Source organism: Aythya ferina (genome assembly GCF_964211825.1).
Source record: "Aythya ferina genome assembly, chromosome: 9".
NCBI classification, from domain to species: Eukaryota; Metazoa; Chordata; class Aves; order Anseriformes; family Anatidae; genus Aythya; species Aythya ferina.
This window is the reverse complement of record NC_140305.1, coordinates 17722494-17743990: the sequence shown is the minus strand read 5'-3', so window position 1 is coordinate 17743990 and position 21497 is coordinate 17722494. Positions and strand designations below refer to the sequence as shown.

General features: G+C 47.2%; 1 protein-coding gene across 24 annotated transcripts in view; it reads left to right on the top strand.

Annotated features, from left to right (window-relative positions):
• The window catches only part of LPP (LIM domain containing preferred translocation partner in lipoma), a 381557-nt gene that overhangs the window by 35098 nt on the left and 324962 nt on the right, over positions 1-21497 (top strand). For 7 of the 24 annotated variants that reach the window (XM_084529011.1, XM_084529022.1, XM_084529024.1 and 4 more), the window contains exon 2: positions 11550-11668. The exons of 3 other annotated variants lie outside the window; for them this stretch is intronic. The gene's annotated coding sequence lies outside the window, so the exon portion shown is untranslated. 14 more of the 24 variants (XM_084529017.1, XM_084529015.1, XM_084529027.1 and 11 more) reach the window with 9 other exon arrangements.

The following is a 21497-nucleotide window of genomic DNA, read 5'->3' as shown; positions in this document are numbered from 1 at the left end:
AATGATACCTTTTGCAACAAGGAGTATCCACCAGCGTGTCCAACAAGACTTGAATTCATACTTTTAGCTACGCCATGGGACTTCTCTGTTTCTCTGCAGCTGCTGCTGGCTAGGGAGCACATAGAGAAAGCAAGATGCTGCCTTCCGTCACCAAAGTCAGCATGTTCGCATTATTCAGTAGCTGGTGGCAGCCCCTGGAGGCTGGACATGGTTCTCACTGCAGCACTGGGGACTGAACATGGAAAGCACCTGGCTGCTGTGGCAACACGGGCTGCAAACAAATAGAGACTTGGCTGGGAGTTGCCGCCACAATCCGGTACGGCGTGCAGAGGTCTGATCTACAAAGCAAGCACCTCCTATTTCTAAGGAAAACTCAACAGTTGTCCCTGCACGGTTTTGTTTCCAGTGCAGTTACACCCAGTCGAGTGCCAGTTTGGGATGGTTTGCCGGGCATGATGCAACGTTCTCATCCTGGGATCAGACTAGTCTTAACCCAGGATTTTATGCAAATCCAAGGCTGGAGGAAGCTAGAGCATGGAATAAGAGAAAATCCCCGTGATCAAGGTTGCTGATAAAAGCAACCGCCTTCAGCCGGTGAGCAGCACCGCCCACAGACGGGCTTCGGGCTGGGCAGAGGCTCAGGAGGCTGATGACAGTCCGGCATGGTGTGTGCCTGTCGCCTGCGAGCATAACAGGATGTTGTCCCAGCCCACGCACAGGATAGCTCCCTCTGAGACACGCAGCAGGCCCTGCCAAAAACGTGGACAGATGCAAACATACATTAAACACCGTGCGCAGGGAGTCCTGGGGCAGCCGTGCTAATCTTTTAGCTCCACGGGCCGCGTCGAGTGGCCAAGTGTAGGCACAGCACAACCCTCCATGCTCCTGGGCTTGCTAGATGTGCCCTGTTCAGTGCATTATGTCTGCTTGCTACTGTGGACAATACTTGGGAATGAAGAAGGTCTCTGTGGTGGCTGTGTCTCCTAGCTGCTTGCAGACACTGGTCTTGGAGCATTTATTGTGGAGTCACACAGAATCACAGAATTGTAGAGGTTGGGAAGGGACTTCAAGAGATCATCAGGTCCAATCCCCTGAGTCCCTTGAGTGAGAGGGCACCTACCCCAGTTATCCCAGTTATTAGGAATGGAAGCACGTCCCACAGTTTGTTTCATGCTAGCTGAGCTGATGGCAGCATCTTGTCTCCCCTGCACTTGATGCACAGGGTGAAAGTAGTAGAAAGCACTATAACTGCAGAAACAACTACCAGCCATCGCAGTCCTTCACCGTTTCTCTTCCTCGCCTTCCCCAGTGTGCTGCAGAGGTTTGACAGCTGCTCAGCAGTGCCAGCCGCAGTCCTACCTGCGCAAGGCTCTTGGTATCTGGTAGCAATGTGACTAACACGGAATTGCAGGTCCTGTCATTTGTAATTCCCAAGAAACTTTCTCCCGGAGGGAGTCACGGCGCGGGGTTGCAATGGCAAGTATTTTGCCCAATTAAGCAAGTGAACAGCGCTATGTTGCCGGTTGACATTTAGAGCAGAGCGGAGCAAGACAGATTGGGGGAAGATGTTGAAACCTTGTTTATGTTGGCAGTGGATGGGGTTGCGAAAAAGCCCTAAGAGAAAGTAACAAACAAAGGGTGTGTCTTGAAAGGAGGCTGAGTTCAGAAACCTTTGCACAATGTGTAGGCAACACGTGCAAAAGCCAGGTGATTCAGAGCTGCCTTTCCTACGCTCTTGTGACCTAAATCCCCCAACAAAAGGGACTAGTATGTGCAAATACGACGAGAAGCACCTGGCCTCTGACTGGGATCAGGTATTTGGAACTGGTGCTTCCAGGAAGAGCTCTTGCTCTGACTGTGGTATTACAGAAGTGCACAGCTCGGTGTGCCATGGTGCATTTTTAGACTTGTGTTTAAGCCTCAGGGATTGTCTAAGATCAGACTCAGGGCTAGTGGCCCAGTATTTTAATCTGTGTGTGGCTGGGTTTCTTCTAGCATAAAGCTACTCTTTACGTCGCCTCTTGGAAGTGGACTCTTGCATGAGTTTTTAGATTCTTTCAATGTTTTGGTCAAAATAGGGAACAGCTTTTGTTGGCTGGGGGAGCAGAGGCTTGCTGCTCCACACTGAGTTTGATGCTGTAAGAAAACTTCACTCAGCTCCAGGCTTCTAGCAGAGCTGTGCAGGCAGAATCAGTCCTACCTGTCACTTCAGGAAAAATGTCCTTTGCAACTTCTTTTGGAGCTCCAAGAGTTTATTGCAGGCATTTTTTGGTCCTTCATTTCAACCCATGATATTTATTACCCTTCTACCTGCTGTGTGAGCTCCCCTGTAGCACAGTGCTGTGTCATTTTATGTCCCAACCATGAAAGTTTTTTAAGCCCATATTATTCCCTGGGAGGAGTGTTTGTGAAATGACCACGAGTATTTAAATCCCCCTGGGGACCTTTGGATAGGTTGGTCACAGCTTTCTCCCTCTTCGGACAGCCTTTCTCCCAGCTTGCATGACCAAGATGAGATCGCACAGCGATGCTGACTCAACGCTACAGAAAGGGGTTGCGTCATGAGGCACTGATGAGGTGAGATGATGCAGTGGTGTCATGAGGGTGGAATCTGCATATTCTGCTGGAATTAACAGACAAACGCCAAGCTGAGCTCCTCTGTCATCTCCTGTGTTCTTAGATCTTTTTGCCATCTTATTTGTGATTCAACCTTTTGAGGCAACCTGGGATTTGTCTGTTTTTTTCCACTACTGAATCATGTTCTCATCCGCACATTATTCTTTGCCTGAGTTTCCACAATCGGTGTCTAGACAAATATCACTGCTCTTCAAGGAAGACAAGTGGAAAAGCACCTTTTTACTCCAGAGTATCTCAGGAGCTTTTCTGTGAGGGAGAAAGTACACTCTCTTCTTTGAACAACGTACAGATTATCTAAAATCAGACTGTGGTAGACAGAGATAGGAACATGGTGTGTAGGAAATACAATATTCAGGTAGGGCGGCCAACGCAATGCTCGGCTGTGTCTGAGTCTCTATAAATCAGCTAGACATCCCGCAGGCAGAACAGTACAAAAAAGGTCTCCAGAAAGCACTCAAATGCAGAAAAAGAAGAAACTTTATGAATCAGCTCCATGCGCATTGAGGTCAGTGAGGAGGAAGGCAGAAGGACATTAACATAAGCAGAGCCATTTATTAAAACATTGCAGCCCTGAGAAGGCAGAGTAGGAATTGCTGATTCCAGAGATCATGTGCAACAACTGCCAGACAGGGGACTTCCCTTGTTCTCTGCCTCTGACCTCCACTCATACTTCTGCTGTTCTGTTTTATATCTGTATGTTGTGGCTCCCAAACCCTCAGAGCTGAGTTTCCCTGCAATATTTTTATGTAATGCATTTATTTTAACAGCTTCCCTACACGGACTGTGTGCAGTTCTTTGGGGACGAGGCCATTTTTCAAAGTTAGTGCTGCAGAGACAATAAAAAAGAGTTAAAACAGATTAGAGTTTTGACTCTTACTATATATCAGGGAAATCTTACTGGAAACCTCAGACAGATGCACAGTAAAAAGCCTAAGCATGCTGCTTCTGTGATATATTTGCCTGAAATTGCTAGAAGACTCATATAACTTTTCCCTGTTTGCACTTCAGAAATAGATTGCTTCGCTTCTTGATCCAAAGTTTGAGCAGTTCTTGCTTTAAAAACTGCAAACCAAGGGGCATTGACTGATAATCATGTAATTATATGCTTTCCCTTCCCTTCCTTTTTTTTTTTCTTTTTTTTTTCTCCTTCTTTCTCTCTCTTTCTGTTCTTTCCTTTCTGTTTTTTCTTTATTTTCTGTTCTTTCTCTCTTTCTTTCAGCATATTTTGGCAGCACATAAATCATTGTAGTTTTCTGGATGTAGTGGTAGAGCTCTGCTCCCAAGATTTTAAGACAAAGTCTTGCAATATGAGGACTGAATATCAGCTTAGCCATGGTAACTATCACTGTCAGCTTAGCTGACACTACAAGATAGTTAAGCTAAATTGCATAGATTGCAAGCCTACGCACTGCAAAGTCACACTGGTTTTGTTTATTATGGGCTAAGAGGGAATGCATGGAGAGTTAAAACAGCTCAGCTGATGTATGGTAAGTTGTTAAGCTCGTAAGTCTTGAGTCTTTATTTTCTAATTTAGACCTGACACAGGAAATGGAAGACAATAATTAATGAGTGGAAGAGCAGATATGGCTTTACAATAGACAGAGATGGTGAGATAACCTTATTACATATTTCATTGGATCTTTTACCAAACAGATGATAGATTCATTATAAAGGGTGAACAGAACAAAGGGAACATTGACATTTAAAGAGATTCTGCTCCGGAAAGCAGCCACAGAATTGGCATGATGGGTTTCCGTGACTTCTGTGTTTGGTTTTCGGGTGAAGGAACAGCTTTGTATCTATTAGACCTGCAAACTGTTGTGATACAGGAGTTACACTGACTTTGACTCTGATGAGATTCCAGTCTTGAAGTGTGTTTTTGTTTATTCCCCACGTTGTTTTTTGTTTTTCTCTCATTTTTTTTTTTTCCATGAAGGCCAGGTAGAAGCAGCTTTTCCCCCATTGTTTTCTTTGTTTTGTTTTTCTCATTTGTTCACAGGGTAGGGCTGTTTTTCCTGCTATATTGTTGCTGCTTCAGAGCTGCCTACACACAAGCTTATCTTAGCTTAGTTCAACCAGCACGAACTTTTTCATTTGATGCTCTTTATCAGCCATAGAATGTCTTATTCTTGTTCACTTGAAAACTTTTCTAACCAACCAAAGCTGAAAGAACAGATGTGCTGGTATTTAAATATAGGGGTCTGCACAACCTTGTGTCCTGATTAAAGTTAAAACTTCTTAAAGCTGCACTTTTCACTTGATAGGCATGCAGTATGTTGGAAATATCAGCTTCTACAACTCTCTTTGAATTATATCTTCAGTGAGATATGGTAAAAGCCTTTGCTTTCAGTGAGGCCAGAAAACAAGAATTAGATACTTATAAGCTTAGAGTATATTGGTGGGCTGGTGGCACTGAGGTGGAAACAATTCTAGAATATTTACGTGGGTCGAGATAAAACTCCACCTGGCTCAGTGTCACATCTCCAGCCATGTTTCCTGACTTTGTCTGTCCAGCAGAACACCCTCAGCAGAGTCCATGGCCCACTAGATGTCTTCAGGAGAGTGGGCGCTGCCCCGGCGCATTGGGGAGCCCTTGGAACCTGAGGCATTTTAGACTAGCTCAAGTCTTGTTTGACTACATGTCAATAACACCCAAACAAAAGGCTGCAGTAAGGCCATTTTGCTCTTTCTGAAATGACGTTTCTCAGAATTTGGGTTCAAAGGAAATGGCAACTTTCCGGTTCAATTCAGGAAAACATGAAATGTCAGGTTTTTCTGCAGAACAGAGATTTCGGCATTCATTCAGCTCAGCCAGCAGGTGAGGAGAAGCTTAACAGTAGCACATGGAGCAAGTAGTCACTGCAGTAATCCCCTGAGCAAAGAGCACATGAAGCTGGAAAGCTCTGAAAGGGAAGTCAGAATGACCCTAACAGAAAACTTTTCCTAAAGGAAACCACATCTGTTCAAGCTGGCATGCAAGACTGTTCTCAGGAGAAGCAAGATGCAAAGTTCAAGGGAACTGCATGTGAAGACACACCATGACTTCACTGGGGTTATATAATGAGCCTCGGTGTGAGGAAGCTCTTTGTTCTATTTACAAACCCCTGTATTACTGACAAGGAAACTTTGGTGGCTGGCTTCCAAGGAAAACAATGAAGAAAGAAAGGTGGGTTTTTCTTTGTCTTGCAGCTCCCATAAATCCCCTACCATTCTGAAATATGATTTATTTTTTTTTCCCCTATGTGTAACCCCATAGCATGTTTTACAAGTATAATTACAAAGCAATCAAACATGGGATCAGTAACTAGAAGTGCATCAAGGAACGCTGAGCCCATTTGTTTGGAAACTCCACAGGTGTTGGTCACAGCTTTGAAACACCAAGGTTATTGTGTGAAGAATATTGTTTCAGCCACGAAGAGGTCAAATACCGGAGAACATTCTTGGATATTAAGTGAGGTTTAAGTCAGACTTGTTCCTCAAAGACAACCTGCCACTAAGGAGGCTCGTAAACCAACATCTCTGATGCAAAAGCCCCCAAACTCTGAGAAAGGTCAGAGGGGGATTGCGACACCAAGGGAGAGGATATAGCAGAGGTTGAAAAATCATGAATAATGTGGAGAAAGGAACGAGGAATGACTAATCATTCTTTGCTATAGCACAAGAGCACCGATTTAATTTTTTCTTTTCTAATCACAATAATTTTTCTGTGCTGCAACAGGCTCTCATTATAGACTTCACTAAGCCAATCTCTGGGACTCTACAACTCAGATGCTTTTCTTTACTCCTCAGTAAATATTTAGACTGAATGGTGTAGAGCTGTAATGTTGTCAGGGAATTAACCCTTGATACCTATTTCTAAATCACTTCGATATATTTCCTGGTGAATGATCTCACTGGTGACTAAAACTGAGCTATGGTTCTTCAATAAAAAATTATTCCATGAGATCTATGTCTTCACCTTTAGCTATTAACAAGTTCCCACTTAATTTCCCAGGTATTTGGGGGAAGAAGGCATTCAGTTGATAAAAGCATGTTACAAAGAACTACAAGGTAGGGATAGTCCTTCTGAGTCTTGTTCAAATTCCATTTCAGACATCAGAAGTTCCTTATCTCAGCTCTCTATCTAGGAAAATATTTACCCATTATAATGATCTAATCACAGGAAGGGGCCAGGGCCCTATTTTTCTCATTTGCCTGCCTGTCTCATCATGGGGTGAGGCTTGACACAGGGCGTGTACCATTCCCAGATCCTCCTGCAAAGCTTGCAGTTGGGGCTCAACACCAGCAGTGTCAACTGGTGCAGTTCTTTGGGTGGCTGTGACAATGTCTCAGCACTTTCAAATGCTTCCTTGCGACGTTTGGCTTCTCTGTTGGTACCACTTGTGCGAAGTGGCCACCTCACGTAGGCATCTCTGGAGCAGCGCCAACACAGATAAGGCAAAACCAAGCAGTTTGTTGTTCACACCCAAAAGTAAAGCGGGAGTGAATGGTCTGAACTGGAAGGCTCCAGTCTGGTTAGGCTAAAGACAGAGCAGGAAAGAGCCCAGATAAAGTCTTGGCCACAAAGAGTTGAGATGACTGGTTTTGCTGTGTTCCTGCAAGCAAAGAGACAAGCTGATCTTTCTCATTGTAGTAAGATAGGGTGGGAATGGTTATATTCTTAGGTTGCTTGTTGCCTTCAACCCTCCTGCTCCGTAATACTAAATAAAACAAATACTTCAAGGGTATAGGTCATTATCCCTGGTCAGCTGCCCAAAGGGAGGGGACAGAGAGTGGTAAACAGCTGACACATGGGTGTAGCCAGCTTTTGATTTAATAGTGGAGAAAAGTGGCATTTTTCAGCCCACGCTTGGAAGAGTGAGATGTTGAACACGTGAGATGGGTGTCCAGATTTTCTGTAAATGCTAGCGCCGATTGGCTGAAATGTGGGCAGGATAATGGAAATACCAACTGAAAAACTCTTTTTCCCCCCCTGTGGTAGGTGTGGACCTGAAAAACATGGGTGATGTCAAACTGCTTTCAGCCTTCTTGAAGTTCTGAAACCATTTGTCCCTTTCTAAAAGGTCTGTGCTGAACAGATATTTGTAAGCATATTGCTTCATGTTCCCAAGCTCCGTGTGGAGTGCCAGCCCTTGCTTGGGCCATGACTGTGCTCCTGCAGCTGCCGTGGCTGTTGTGGGTCCATAGCACCCAACAGATAACTGAAGCAGACGTGTCCTACAAGAGGGGAAAGACTATGCATAAGAGGGTCTGGCATTTTCTGCACTTCTCAAGGGACCAGCGAGATTCCAAGGTTTCTCCTGTGCAGCCAGCTCCAAATATCTGTGCATAAACTCAATGTTCTTGTGTTTCCTGTCAGGTTGCTACACTTCAGCAGGGGTAAAGATGTTGCTCCCAGTTCACATTTACTCTCAAATTGTCTGCTAGATTAGAGGCGAGCCATTTGGAAGAGATCTATGAGCAATCTGGTTTAGCTCTCTGCAGACATTCCTCTCCAGCCACAAGCAGCTCATGAGCAGCTTGAGTGTAGCTCCAGTGCCAGGGATCTGTCACCTCACTGGCAGCAGGGCTGGGCTGGCTCCTTGGTGATCCAAATTCCTGGGGACAGCTGAGTCCAGGGCTGCTGGGGCACGCTGCATCGCCTCCATGTCCCACAGAAGAATGGAGCAGATGGAGCAGCCTTTGGCCAGAGATGCTGTTGGTCAAGGTTAAGCACGTGGGTTGTAATGGGCCTTAATTTGGTCTACATGTATATTTATGTTCTATGAGGTATATGGAGATCGTAGAGTAATTGATGGAGGTAGCAAGGTTATTATCTGAGTTTATTCTCCCAAAGACTTGGAAGTGCAGTTGTCTTTTTATAGATGGTGCACTGAGGCACAAAGCTCCAGAATCACTGGGGAGGAACATGTTGGATAAATGTTTCTCATTAGAAAATGTTTGTCACACATGATTCCTTTCGTGTTCTGTATGTGGGAATGTATCCATTTCAGCAAGACACTCTAGGAATCGTTTTCTTGGCATCAGAATGGAATTCCTGGCCAAGATGGTCCTCCATTGTGGCATGGTAATTATTGGGGTGGCTGGGAGACTGCAGGTCAGGCCTTGGAGCTGAGGCTAGCAAGACAGGAAATTAAAGCAGAATGGTGATCTTCAGTTGGTTCTGGCACTCTGATTTGTTTTTCATTGTGTGCTTTTTGTGCTTTGTTGAGAACTGTTTTTGTCACAGTAGAGACGGGAAAGTTTCCAGACTCTCAAAGATATTGGCAAACGGAGGAAGCTCTTTCCAGCTTAGCTCAATCTACAACTTTCCCAAAGTCCCACAGCTGCTCTGCTGCGGAGCAGGATACTTAACCATGATTTCCTACAATGGAAATGATGGTATACAGGTCATCTACTTGCTAAGCTGAGCATGGGCAAAGCTGGCAACCAAGAACTGGAGACCCAGCACTTTCTTTTTGGCTGTCCACCTTCGTTGTTCTTTGTTTAGAATCTAGTCAGTCAAATTGGTCACACCCTTCATTCCTTATACCATCTTAAACTCTTTGCCTCTTTGAGGCTTTAAACTATTTAGGACTTTTGTAGGAGATGGCTAAGGATTTAGATGCATTCCATGGAAGAGGCCTCTTGAGTCAGCAAATCCAGACCTTTGCTGTTGCACAAGGCAACAATTTATGGTGTGGAATGTGGGACATCCTGGAACATCCACCTCAAGTCATTCATCTTTGGTGTTAGCCAAACTGCACAGCTTTTGATTTCTTAAACTCTTCCCATTGATCCTGTAGTTCTTACCTCAAGTGTGTCCAAAGCTTAGGGAAGCGGAGCTGTCCAGGAGCCAAGCGGAGAGTTCAAGTTTTGTTCGTGTGAAAATCATCAAGGGAAAGACTATGCTACTCTTGTGCAGGGAGGCCAGAAGGTCACTGGTTTATTCTGCGGTCTTGTCAAACAACTCTTTGATATGTTATTCACCACAGCTCAGATTGTTTTTCATCTAGAATTCTCCTTCTCCTTCTCATTTTTCACTAGGGGGAATGCCCTTCCTAATATTTCTGATTTCTCTAGCTGTCTCTGTACTACACCCATCTTCCCTGACTGAGTTACATGTGAAATTCACAGTTGGCACCTCTAGCTTGCAGATATATTTATGTGGCTGTACATATTTTTATGTGCTGGAACTCTACTTTAGTAGAGCCCACAAGACTGATGAGTGAGGCAACGTATTTAAAATATACATTTTGTAAATGTGTTAATGACTACATGGGCTATAGGTCCCCGTGGAAATAAGAAAAGGCATTCTTTTAATAAACAATGGAGCGCATCCAGTTTTTCTTCCTACTTAAGTTATTTCCAGCACATTCACTAAAATGCTACCAGATTCAATAATATTTGTCTCTTTCTTGGCTTCTTACATACATAGCTTTCTTCCTTGACAACAAGTCCAAGATTTTTTGGAGCCAAAGCAGGAATGATGATGTGTTTTTGTTGTTGTTGTTCTTCTAACCAGCTGTCTCTGCTCATCTTGCTGTCACTAGGAGAAGACATCTGCTTAGTACATTCAATATTTTTGCTTTGATTCTCAACAGGGAGGTCAGAGCCTATGCAAAAATGTCCCCCAAATTATTTGTCACCACGAACATTTCTTTTAAAGCTGGGGTACTCAGTATTCAGTGTAAATTCCTTAAAGAATTTGACCAATTGTCTTGTAAAACAAAGCACTCATGATTTTACTGCTAAAATCTGGACATGAGACATTCACCATTAGCAAGATACCATGCAAGATACCAGATGGTGCAAATACAAAGTCTAGTGACTTTTGCTTTAATTATATCACATTACTCTGAGATACTATAAACTTACTTCCCCGCCCCCCCCCCCCCCCCCCCCCCCCAATTTCCCCACTAAACTGAGGCCCAGAGAGTGAGGATTCTTAGTGAAATGGTCAACTTTACTAATTGCATCTGCTAATTTCATCACATTTCATTAGAAAAATGGTCAAGCAGCAGGGACTAGCAGTATTATGGCTTGCCTGTGGACCCAGAGTGCTAGGCAGCTCTTTCTTCTAGGCACTAGCAACCCTCCTTCTTCATTAACCAAAGATCCAGTCTAGCAAAACACTTCAATCCTTAAATCCACCCCTGTTCAACAGAACACTTAAACCTAAGCTAAAATCTCACTGGACTCAAATTGGATTTAAGTATGTCCTTAAAATTAAGTATGCTACACTGGCACATTGCTCCACTGCCATTTTCAGTGATGGGATTTAGCAGTTTTACAAAGCTTTACCATTCTTTTCAAGTGCTGCACAGTTAGAGCAGACAGCTATGGAGCAGAGCTGGGAGCAAAGCCTGAAGTGACTGCAGAGGGGCTGATACATTTCTGAAAGATGATGGGAAGGGCCTGAGCTACCCAAAGCTTATCTTAGCCAAGAGTAAAATGACATGGAATTAATTAGGACTAATTGGCAGGTAAAATGGGGAGTTTGGTGAACCATGTGCAACTGAAAGATGCGTACAGAGATGCAGAAGGGTTTGATAATGGGTGCTATCTCTGATACACTAATGAAAAGTTAAGGAGGGGTTGTTGGAAATTGTATTTCCCCGTCAGTGAGAATTCCCTCGGGGCTCTGGCCCAGACTCGATCACTGTCAGTGATCTATGACATCCTAATGCCTGCCCAGCACATGCCTTGCATTCCTGTCTGGATGCAAACATACCTGCAAAATGGAGAATGACAAAACTTGGCCCACTGCTATTCCTAGATTCCCTTTACCAGGCAACAAACATGCATGTATCTCTAAATCAGGAGCGTGCACCCTGGTTAGAAATGAATTCAGGCTTGCAGGTTGAGTGTTTTCTTTCCTCTCTGTCTAGCATCCATGCTGGTGTTTCCTCATTCCTTCCCCACTACCACAGGAATGCTATTGCTGTGAACTCACATTTGGCATGTGCTTCCAAGAACACCCTCTGGAGACTGAAGGGTCAAATGCACCACCGCAGCGTGTCTTGATGGGAAGAGGCATCCTTGTGGCAAGGTGGGTGAAAAGTGCTGTTGTTTGGGGCAGAGGAGTCTCCGGTTGATCTAAGGCTAATTGGATCTGATCTTCGTCTGGAAATTAGGCGGCAACTCTCCTAAAAACACACACACTTAGTGTGTTTTCCAGCCTTTCTGGCTTTTACCCACGGAAGGATTAGTTCACCAGGTGGGCGACTTTCCTGTTGTTCTGGAATTGTTGCTCGCGAGGGAACACGTCAGATCCCCACGATTTCATCTGATTAAGAGTTGAATTGCAGCAAAAATGACTTAGGTTAGAGATAAGGAAAGCTTTTCTAACTGTGAAGCACTGGAACGGATCCTGGAGATATCCTTATGAGCAGACCAGGTGATCATCTGGCAAGTATGATTTAGGCAAAGCTGCTCCATCTTTATGGTGCGAGGGATGAATTACTATGGATTCCCAAGAGCTCTTCCAATCCTGTGTTTTATTTTTGTTTGTTTGGGTTTTTGTGCGTGCGATTGTTGTTGTTTTTTGATGATTTTGCATCTAGAATCTCACCAAGAAGGAGAGACCCAGACTCTGAAAAATGAGGTTTCATCTGCTGATTTCTGAAAACTTTGTTCAGAATCCCTTTGCAAATAATCTGGTGGGAGGTTTTACTTCAGGCTGGTCGTGCTATATCCTTTCTTACACAGGATAAGTGCAGTACAGAGCCTGCAGGCGTGCTTTGGGCTTATAAGGGCTTCTGGAGACACAGGAAGGTGGACTGGTCTGAAGTCATACAACACAGGAAAAGTAGGAACAGAGGCCAGTTTTCCAGGCTTCAAGTCATGTACCTTAACCACTAAAAAACTTCATTTCCTTGAATTAATATTGGCCCATGCTGACTCTTGTATTACTGCCTCCTGAGTGGCCTATGCAATGTAAGGCATTTCAGTCTTTTGCTGTTTAATTCATTTTGCTGCTATGGTGCAGGGTGCGGTAGATATTACCAAAGGAATGATCGCACGTTGCCAGTATTTTTGATTCTTTCCAGGCAAAGAGTAGATTTTCACAGCCAGGCTCAACACCTTGAAGTTTCTACTTTCATTTCCAAAATGTATGATATTGGTCATGATAGGAAATTGAAAAAATAGAAAATTCACACAGTGCCTGACGAGGCAGTGACCGTTCTGGGCTGCATGTTACAAGGGTAATGGGCTGGGAATCAAACTTCCACCGCTGTGCTGCAGAGGATTAGTCACAGCTCACCTACCTGCAAAATGGAGGTAGTGGGAGTACTATCTCATACTTTGGAGGCCCAAAGCTTAAAATTGTTGAGATCATTCAAAGGAGGCTGCTATGGACGTGCAAAGTATCCTCTCTTCTGCTAACGCGACTGGAAAATTGCATAAGCTTGATGGATAAAGAAGCAATAATTGTTGGATAGGGGACAAGGAAAATATTTGACCACTGGTTTTCTCTGAAATACTAAATGGAGAACACTTGTCTCTCATCTTGGGCCAAACAGTTTTCTTTTAGTTTTCAGCCACTTCCCCTAGATACCAGTTGATAGAACACAAGGACTGTTGCAGATTTGCAAAAGAGGATTTCAAGGAGAATAATAATAATAATTAAAAAAAAAAATGCAACAATTCCTCTGTAAATCCACTTCTCTGGAGCACTACAAATCAGGACTCTGGCGAGAGCCACACCGCGCTGAGACTGACAGCCATTAGTGCCAGCAAGTCCCTCGTGATGGCTCCCTGACATCTGCAGCAGAAAATACCATCAGGAGCATTCCTCGGAGTATGATACAGGAGCATGGCCTTGCAGCCTGGTGGTCTGGAAGGAGATACTTGAGCTGTAGCATCCCCTGGGTAGGAACTGAAGCCAGGCCTGCAGGGCCTTGGGCAAAGCCTTTGGCCGCGCAGCCAGTGCCAGTGCTCCAGCCTTGCCCAGCAGAGCTTTAGGAAGCAGCCACGTTTGTCTTTCACAACAGGCCACGCTCGCAGCGTTATTGGCACTCTAGGTACACCTACAGCATGGGGCCCTAGTGACTCATATGCTATTCTGCTTTGGTGTTGGATCTCAGCAGGGTTTAAACACGGGGTAGGCGGCTAGGGCAAGGCTGAGGTATTTCTAGTCACAGTGCTTAGAAAACTTCTGTGATGGGACTGAAAGGCTCGCACGGATTTAGCTGCACAATGGCATCTGGCCTCAGCAGTCCTCCCTGTCCCTCTGCAGGAATTTAGCACCCCTGGTGCTGGGGGCCAGCGCAGGACACCAAATAAACCACAGACAGATCGTTTGCAGCAAGGGCTGAATGTGGGATATGTCACAGTTCCTGTGCTGTGGGGCCTGCTGGGGAAGGGGTGCCCCTAAGGGTGCAGCAGCAGCTTCTGGGGTCTCCGATCTGACACAGCGTGCGGGTCCATCCTGCCTTGTTTTAGACGCTTCAGCAGCCAGGGAAGGGCGGAGGAGGCTGGATCAGAACTCCAATCTTCAGCTTCTCGAGTCTTTTAGGCACTTAACGTCCTTTTTTGGGTCCTTAGGCGCAAACTTTCCCTCCTGGGGCTCTTAAGCAGCGACTGCGGACATTAAAGCTGGTAATGGGGCAAGATTGTAAACATCTTCTGAAAGTACACAGCAGAGCCCTTTATTGTCAAAGCGAAATACATTTGGAGTGCTTAAGAACTCATCCAGAGATCTCTTTCCAAATGAGTAAGGCTTGGCAGCTCTCCCCTCGGCCGCCTGAACGCAGCGTAACCCTTCTGCCTTCCCCTGCTCTTCAGGGCAAACCCAGTCCCAGGCTGAAAAACTGCAGAGACCCAAACTCGCTGTGCCAGGGGTACCAGCCCCTTATAAAAACGATCACACTCAAAAATCGGAATTATTTTAATTGCAGTCCTTATAAACAGCCACGAAACGGAGAGATTAGAAAATGCAGCTTCCCTTCCCCCCTTCTCCTCAGCGTGCTCGCCAGGTTTTGTGTTGAATCTCCGAGCAGGGCAGGACCCTGTATGGTAACCCCCAGCATCCCATCCCTCCCCACAAAGCTTTTTAACGTGGCTTGGGGAAGAAGAGAGGAAAAAATCGAGGGAAAAAAAATAAAATAAAAAAGCACAGCAACTTTTTTTCTCCGGGGGAAAAAAAAAAAAAAAAAAAAGTTGAATACCACCAGCATCCCGCGGGGCTGGGGGTACAGCGAGGGGATTTTTGGGGGCTCCCCACCCCGAGTTTTAGGGCGATGCTGGCAGGGGTCGGTGCCGGTGGCTGCCGCCGCCCCAACCCCGGCCCCAGCCCTTACATGGCCAAATGTGCCTGCGGGGAAAGGCAGGAATTTTGGGGCCTTGACGTCAGCCCCGGGCAGAGCTCAGCAGCCCGGCGGGGCGGGAGGCAGCGGCGGCCGCTTTCGCTTTTTGTTTCGGGGGGCGTCCCTCGGAGCTCCCAGCCCACCTCCAACGCCCGGAGGGGAGGTAAGGGGGTGCCTGGGGGGTGCTGGGGATGCCGGATTGGGGTTTGGGGGGGGTGGGCAGAGGGGCTCAAAGAGGCCGGGGGAAGAGGAAGAGGAGGAGGAGGAGGAAGAGGAGGGCGGAGAGGGGCGGCCCCGGGCGCCCCCCCCCGGCCCCAGCCCCGCCCCGGGGTCCACCCCCGCCGCCTCCTCCCGCCGCCGCCGCCGCGCTCGCCTCCGCCGCCTCTTCCTCCTCCTCCTCCTCCTCCTCCTCCTCCCCCCCCGAGGTATCGTTGCGAATAATAACTTGCCCCCTTCCCTTCTTCTTCGCCTCTCCCCCCCCCCCGCCCCGCCGAGGCAGCTGGGCAGCAGCTGCAGCCCCCGGCCGGAGCTGGGGAAGAAGTCGTGGGGAGGGGGGGGGGGTGGCCGCGGCTGGCTCCTCCCCGGTGCCCCCCCTCCATACCCGGGGCGAGCACGGCGCTGGGGTGGGAGCAGCTCCCGGGGTGGGCTGGGGGAGGGTGGGGAGAGCTCCTCGGTGCTGGTCCCGGTGCCCCCCCGGAGCCCCCAGCCCGGGTCCTGCCGCCCGCAGGTGCACCTGGCCCGGGGGGGGGGGGCACACGGGGGTGGCGCTGCCCCCGAGCGGGCACCTGGCCCGGCCCGACCCCCGCTGGTAAATAATAAGTTGAGCAAAGCCCCAGCAGCTTTTTATATACCCGGGGGAGGCCCACCCTTCCCCAACAGGTAAGTTACGTAGAAATTTCCCACACCCTTACGTCACCCAGGGCTTTTCTTTTTTTTTTTTTTTTCTTTTGAAAAATTTTTTTTTTTTTTTGGTTTCCCTCCCTCCCCCATTGAATTTTTGCCCTCCCCTTTCAGACAGACAAATCTGATTCCTGCCATTGTTCGGGGAGTGATCTCCACGCCCTGGGGGTGTGCTTGGGAGAAGGCAGCGCTCCGGAGTAGGAGGTGTTGATGGAGAAAGCTCCCGCTCTAATTGCTCTGGCTACTGTACCTCCAGGTGCAGCATGGCCCCACGGTTGGGTTGCGTTGCCTTCTGGTTTGTTTCTCTTTGATTTCTGCACCCGGATGAGGTGGTTTCTTGGCCCAGCTGTTTGGTTTTGGGGTTGGGTTCCTGTCTGGTATCTGTCTCTGGCCCGGGTGACTTGGTTACACGAAGTATTAAGAGTTTGTGGGAACCTCCAGGCTTGCTCATGTGTCTTCCTACGCATCCACAACGCCTCGGCCCATGTAAAGAAAGTGGTTTTGACCCATGTGGAGTGTGAGCTCTTGCATAGGAGTCTTCAGTTTTGGGAAGTGCTCTAGATCTGAGAGATTCTTTCCTTCTGGGACCTACTTTCCTGTAGAGTCTGTGCTTGTACTTTCCAGGAGTGATTTTAGGGACCAAATCTGAGAGAGAGCAGGGAGTCCCTGTGCACCTGGGAGTCATACAGCAGGTGGTGGCCCACCAAGTGATGGACAATATGGGACCTGAGGAAGGCAGAGGAACACCTGGAGCCAGAGAACAGGACACAACATCTCATCTATATGTTACCAATGCAGTTGTTCACACTGGAAAATGTGGCTCGCTGTCCTGCGTGCAGCCCAGCCTGCTGCACAGCACAGCAGGCTTGGGATGCGAGGGACTTTCTGGTTCTCCCCACCCTTGCTGCAGCAGGACTAGGCCAAACAAGGCTAAATAATGCTCCAGGAGATGGGTTTTCCCTCAGGAAATATTTCCATCTGAGGTTAAAATGTATTGTGTAAAACTTCTCTCTGCCTATTGGCCTACTGTGTCTCCCGCTGACACTTCATCCCGTTCACCTCACCCATGACACTTCATCCCATTGCTCCTGAGTTTGTTAGCGCTGTTATTCCCCTCTTTCAGTTCCTCAGACATTGTTGGAGGGCCTTTCCCTAATGGGACAGGTTGTCTATGGGTGATGGTTTGGGTGGTGGCTCTAGAGCCACCCAGCAGCGAGCCCCTGCCTTTGCTGTCTTGCCCTGCAAAATGGTGGGGCTGCCTTCAGTCCTGCCGCCCTTTAATCATTGAATTTTGTACCTGCCCTGGGATGGTGGCAGTGCTAAATCCCTGTTGGTGATGGCATTGGCAGCTCTTCCAGCATCAGGTGCCTGCTGCACCTCGTAGGCTCTTCTGCCACCCTGGTGCTGGAGGCCCTGAGCGGAGCTGAAGGTTGGCGTAGACTTTTTGGGCGCCTCTTGGCTGGTGCCTGGTCATGGGTAGAAGGCATGAGGTGACTTGGTTGGGCTGTGAAATGAGCTCCTTGTGCCCAGAAGGCGTGTGGGTAGTTTTTTAGGCCTGCTTTCCAAAGGCCAGGCCCACCCCATGTGCTCAATGGAGGCCCTGGGGGCATCCCATGGTGCCAGCAGTCCTGCTGTCCAGGAGTCCCTATCAGAGGTGTGTGTCCCTTGTAGTCTGCTCCATAAGTTCCTGTGTGTAAACTGGGGACATGTCCAGGGAAGTGAAGCTAAAACATTATCTCATGGCAGCTTCTATAGGTACAGGCCCAAACTGCGATGAATCGCTGCTGGTACAATCTTACGTGAAACCAGTGCACACCAGCAAAAATGTGCCTCCAGACTGGTGGGCCGGGAGTGGTTTTCAGAGCCAATATCCAAACGATCACAGTGAGGGTACAGAAAATCCCAGGTGTGGTTTTGCTGCCTTGTGTTGTGGAAACTTGCAGAGCAAATTGGACATCAAAGTGCGTTGTTCTGAAAATTGGCTTCAGCTGTGCTGCATTTCTGACGGGTGATGGGATGCTGTCTTACCAGAATCAGGAACTGGTGCAGTGTAAGTAAAATTTCCAACTAATAAGTGTAGGTTCAGTGGTGCACTGCTTGCCAAAGCACACGTTCCCCTAGGATGTTACGGGATGAAGCTCCAGAGCTGCAGCAGCGAGTTGGTGCTCAGCTATGGTCTCAGTGGAGCTGAAGTGCTTTTAAATACCTAATGATCATCAGTATATATTTTTAATTACAACATAAGTTGATTACAACGTAAGTACCGATTACAGTATGGTCAGAGTGGAGACACCAGTCACTTGATTTCAAAGCCTGACTGTTGCCTTGTTTATTAGTGTCGCTGCTTGGGTTCGTTAGTATAATGTCTGACGACAAACTGAAGTGACTCCCTCCTGATTTGTGAAATCTGGTGGAGAATGTATGTGGTCTCGAATAGGGATAGCAAAAATGCTGGGAAGCTGGAAAACACGAGGGAGTTTGATCGACAGTTTGGGATTGCTCCTATGGAAAGAACACGCGCTAGAAAGGTGTCACAGAGTTGATGAATGAATTATGAATTTGTGGAAAAAGGGTCTCTGTTCCCTTGTACCAGTGCTTGTGAGATGTTGGAGCCAGGATGAAAGTGGCTGATTGAAATGAACAAAATGTAAATGCTTTTCCACGTAGGTGTAACTAAAAGGTGGAATTTATCAGAGGACAAGAATGTAGCCAGGTCTGGAAAGAAGATAGGACAGCTGTAGGACTATCAGGTACATTCAGAGCTTTGCCAGGCAATAGTGTTGCCTCTTGAATCCTAAACATCTAATTGGAAAGAAAAGACCATTTCATGCAGGTTTCGCTGAAACTTTTGATGACTGTAGCTGGAGAAAAGCAGTAGCTTGGGTGAGTGACAAATGGTTTGCAATAAGACAGTTTCCATGCGTCTGTGGAAACACATACCCTCAGGGTGCCTACAGTGGCTTCTCTGTTCCTTTGCCCATCGTGGTTGTGTGAACAATGCATACTCGGTGGCATTTCAGTCCTTGTCGGGTGTCTGAAAGCCTGACCCGTGCAGCAGTTTCTCCTAATAAACTCGCTTGGCTGCTGGGCAGCCAGCTGGGAGTCACTTACAGGCTGGTGGCTGGTCCTCTGTGCTCTTCACCCTGCAGCCTCTGGCAGCCTGAAGACTCCTGCAGCTCTGGGAAACCCTGCAGGTGTGGGGAAGTCTGAACAGTCATCCCTGAGGATGCCCTGAGAGCTTTTAGAGGTGACATAGTGATGACAAAGATGTGTGTTTCCTTTAGGTACGTCTGTGTCTCTAAGGCACGCTACGTTTTAGACTGAGGAGACGGCAGGGAAGCAACATGAATACAAATTCCTGTCTACGTGATCTGCCAGGAGTCTGAGATCCAGCACCTGTGCTCGCTATATGCATGCGTGAGCAAGACAGCGGGACTCTCACCTTCTTTCAGTCCTCCACAGTCTGTTTTCTTAGCCCGGTAACTTCATTATCTCCCTCCGCTCTCACAGCAGGGTAATTCTGCTAAAAGCTAGAGAGCTTACTGGAACTGCAGCCACGTTTGAAAAGCAGGCAGGAGTGGGGGAGACAGAAACCGTAGCTTATCTGAGGATGTGGGTTATCTAAGAGACGGATTCGCAAGGAACAATACCTTTAAAAAGAGTGTGGGTTACGTATAGGAAAACAGAGGACTTGAAATAACTTCATGAACAACAGTTCCAGAGGAGGTTTTGGAAGCAAGATGTTGCAGTCAACTTCCACAAGTACATTGGGCCTCTCCGAAGCACGGTGCCAGTGAAGTATGAAGAGCTCAATGTTTTCCTCCTTTTAATTTTGGGAGCTTTTTGTTTTGTAAAACAGAAACAAACAGAGAAGAGAAAACAACAAATCAAACCGAAAACCACAGACCAAAAAAACCCCACAAAGTTAAAAAGCTTTTGACAGCTTGCGCCTGCCCAAGGAATGGGGGTTAGCTGGGTGCAGGGCTCCACTCTTTCTGTTCCTCCTACTTCTGGGCACGGCAAGCAGGTAGGGTTCATAATGTTTCTAACCAAACATGAAAAAAAAAACGCTGCCCACATTTAATCGTTGTTATTAAGGTTACTGGTAGAGACACCTCAGTAGGGACTCAGCTTTTATCTCGGAAGAGTTGGTTTCGATCACGTTCTGAGCAAGCGCGAGAGCTGGCATGAAAATCATCGTTTTAAGTAGCTGTCAGCAAGTCTCTGTCATTTTAGGTTGTTGGTATCTGTTGTTGGGATCTGTGGGTGACAGTGACACACGTGTGAGTCACTCATAAGTGCTCCCAAACTATTGCAATATGCTCAAGAAAGGAAAACAAACATCGGTGGAGTTGTGGGCTGCTGATAACCTTTTCTTAGAAAAAGATAGAAGCTTTTGAGCTTTGCAGACTCAAGTGAGGATGTTTACTGCAGCCCTTGATGCCGTAAGGGAACCTTGTAATACAGAGATTCCTCAATAACCCCATAAATAACTTTGTTTGGTCTGGGTCGTGACGCCTGTGGGTCTCCGCCAGCGTTATGCCAGCTTTGGCTCAGTGTGACAGAGCTGACCAGCCCTGGTTGGGTTTGCCAGGTTAGTTGGAAGGAATCCCCTTCTGCATGTAGGTGGGTTTACACATTTGAGCATCCTCTGAGTAGGGGCTGTTCAGCTCTCGGCTGCCTTCATCTCCCTGCTACCACTGCCCAGTGATGCTTCAAGGCAGGCAAACTTCCACCAAATCTTGGATGATTGTGCCGCCGGCGGAATAGTTAGTTGAGATTTAATATGGCCATTATCTTTAGGTAATAAAATATCAACTAACTTGCCATAACTATCTTGTTTAATGTCTATTAAAAGCCCCACATACTTCATTGACTGGGTGAAATTTAATAGAAGTTCAGCTAAGCATTTATTGCTTATTTAATTTAAAAATAAGTTGATCTCCACAGTTGGTAACAGGCACTGAGGATTTAATTAACATTCAGTAAACTACCCTGTTAGCTCTGAATTACACAGTCAGGTCTTGTTTATGCATCAATTTGTAACTCCCCCCTCCTCTTTAGGCTGGTGGATGCCATTGTCAGGAGCTGCAGTTGTTTCCTCTTCTCCCTCCTCCTCTGCCAGGTCTGCAAAGCAGGGATCCTACATAGCACTGCTTGGGGACCAGCACCCTGCTGCTTTTTGGGGGCTCCCTGGCAGCCTGGCCCATTGGGCAAGGCAGGAAGGATGGGGGAGGCTGGTGGATCCTGGCACAGCCCCCAGAGAAGGGGCTGTGGGCCCAGCGGGATGGGTACAGATGCTTCGCACGATGAGTTAAAAGCAGCCCAGCTCCGTGCTTGAGTTCTGCTGCGCTTAACAAATGTAAAATATAAAATACATCCTCTGGGGCTTTTTCAGCAACGAGGACGTCTGTATGAAACTCAGGCCGGTGAGTTTTCTGTAGAGAAACTTGGAGTGGTTGTTTCACAGGTGACTTGCAGCTGGCCCTGCTGTGGTCCCGGCGCTAATCGCACCCGGAGCGCTGTGCCTGGCGTCTCGGCAGCGTGTGCGCATCTTCCACGTGCTGCGCGCACGGACCCCGAGGAGCTCTCTCTGTTTCAGCAGTTTATTACCTCACCTTAACAGACTCGAATTACTCTACTTAATGAGGCAGGCTTGGATGAAGGCGA